Here is a 2666-nt window from a genome sequence, read left to right as displayed (position 1 = left end):
ATTCAGGTTGATAGGAATGTCCTTATTTATTTCAACGGTTTGGACCACACTGTGCATTCTGACATTCTAGCAGGGTGTTACACAGCAGATCCATGGATCAGATGATTTCAAATTGCCCTTTGGAGGGACTAGAGCCCAAGGTCAGTCAGCCATGCCTACATGTTTTGCCCCCAAGTAGGAAACCATGACATCAAGACTTGGGGGAGCCTCTCTGGCTGGCAGTGTTCTCTCTGGGGCTATATGTCATGACTCATGACTCAGGCGAAACACAGCCACATTGTCCTCACTGAGAGGACAGCTGGAGCACACATCTGTTTCTCCCAGGCATGATGCTACCAGTGTTAAGTACGTTTATAAGCAGCCCATGCAGACCGGTGTGCCTGGACTCCCAGTCTTGCTTGTCCCCAATCTTGGGTCAGCACAGCTGACGGAGTGTGTCATCCAACCGGAGTATCTCAGTTCCGTTTATGTGGTGGTTAGTTTTCATCATTAACTTGTCATAGCCTAGAGTGATCTGGGAAGGGAGTCTCAGCAAGAGATTGTCTACACTGAGTTGGACTATGGGGATATGGATTAGGAATTGCCTTAGCAAGGGTAATTGATGTTGGGAGACCCATCCCAGTGTGGGTGTGACATTCCCTAGGTAGAGGCTCCTGAACTGTAAAAGAATGGAGAAGTCACGCAAGCAAGCAAGCCAGCAAGCAAGCCAGCAAGCAAGTAAGCATGCATGCATTTGTTTCTGCCATTGACTGTGGATCTGAAGTGTGTAGGTGTTTTAAGTTCCTGCTGCATCCCTGCTATGTTGGACTGGAGCCTGGAACTATAAGCTGACATCAAAGCAAGCCCTTCCTTCCTCCCTGCTTTGCTTTTGTCCTTTCTCTCTCTCTCTCTCTCTCTCTCTCTCTCTCTCTCTCTCTCTCTCTCTCTCTCTTTCCCTCTCTCTCTCTCTCTCCCTCTCTCTCTCTCTCTCTCTTTCTTTCTTTCCTTCTTTCTTTTGTTTTTTGTTTTTGTTTTTGTTTTGTTGTTTTGTTTTGTTTTTGGTCACAGAAACAGAAATCAAATCGTGATAACCTGTGGCCATCCCCCAACCACAAAACCATTATTTACGGTTCTAAAAACAAACTTGGTTGTAATAGTTACTCATTAATAGTTACTTCATGGGACCCCAGATAAACAATTGCTCTAAACCCAGGCCACAGAGGCACAGCTCAGGGACTGTGAGGCTCTAGTAAACCCTATCTCAGCCCCAGGTATCAGTTTCCTCCCTACAAAATGGGAGCAGTAAACCACTCACTGCCTATTGGATAGCTTCTGAAGGGCTGATCAGGTGCCTCACAGCCCGGGCAGTGGTCTGCTGACTGCAGGCAAGGACCCCTAGAAGAGTGCAGCGCTGTCTGCCCTGAATAGCTTTGGGTGAGAGGAGCATGGGCCATTCCTGCAGCTCCACTTTCCTTAGAAGAGATTTCCTTTTATTGCTGGCAAACTAAAATAACCTCTGGAAACTTTCAAAGGCAGGATGTAGGGCAGGAGACAGCGAGCTCCCTGCCCTGGTTCCATTGGCCAGATCTCAGAGAAATGCTCCCTCCTGCATGTTCTCCCCCCAGCTCCTCTCTGTTCTCACCAAAGCAGGTTCACCAGGGCCATTGCTTATACTTTCGCTGTGACCTTTCTCTCGGGCCACTCCATCCTCAGGCCATTCCTTGGGTGACCCCTAAATGCCTTGTGCCATGGTAGAGGGTTTGTCTAGGCCCAGGTGTGGAGAGGCAGATCCCTCCTACATTTCCCAGGAAAAGGGACTTGGGAAGGTGCTGTTGGGTTCCCCAAGATCCACATCAGACTTCATCTCTCCGGTTTAAGATACCCTCACTCCTTCCATTTGCCTCCTATGTGGAGGGACAGAAAAGCCACTTACCAGCTACCCCCGGGGTCACTTCCCGCCACTGCTATGAAACCCAGGAAAAGAAACAATTTTTCAAATCCTCAAAGCACACAGTGTTCTCTCCCATGCACACATGCAGTCTGCACATGCTTGAGGACACACAATTGTGGTTGAAGACAAGACACTAGAACCCAGCCAAAGAGGTTTCAATCCTGCTTCTCAGCTTGCCAACTGGGAGAGCTCAGGCAAAGCTTTTCTCCCATCTTCTGTTCATGTGCTTTCATTATGGAACATTGTAGTGACTCCATGTTTCCCATGCATCCAGTTCTAGAACAAGAGACAGGCACACAGTAAGCTCTACCTTGTTAGCTGTTTGTTGTTGTTGTTGTTGTTATTATTGTTTCCCTGAGACAGGGTTTCTTTGTGTAGCCCTAGCTGTCCTGGAACTCACTCTGTAGACCAGGCTGGCCTTTCTTAACTCAGAGATCTGCCTTCCCCTGAAGTCCCTAGTGCTGGGTGGGACTAAAGCCCTGAACCACCATGCCCGGCTAGTTTTGGTTTTTTTTTTTATTTTAGTATACAAATATGTGATTACTCACAAATCAGATTATAAACATCCTTCCATGTCACTCCCGTCCCCAGTGAATATGATGACCCACAGACACATGTCATGTTTTCACAGCTCAGACAGTAGCACATTGGAAAGCCCAAAGGAAGAAGGCCTGGGTCTGCACACAACCCCAACCAGAAACCTGTTCCATCCTCTCCCATCACCCAAACCTCTGCT

This window comes from Apodemus sylvaticus, chromosome 12 (assembly GCF_947179515.1).
Source record: "Apodemus sylvaticus chromosome 12, mApoSyl1.1, whole genome shotgun sequence".
Lineage (NCBI taxonomy): Eukaryota > Metazoa > Chordata > Mammalia > Rodentia > Muridae > Apodemus > Apodemus sylvaticus.
The sequence above is the reverse complement of the archived record's forward strand: the minus strand, read 5'-3'. Positions refer to the sequence as shown.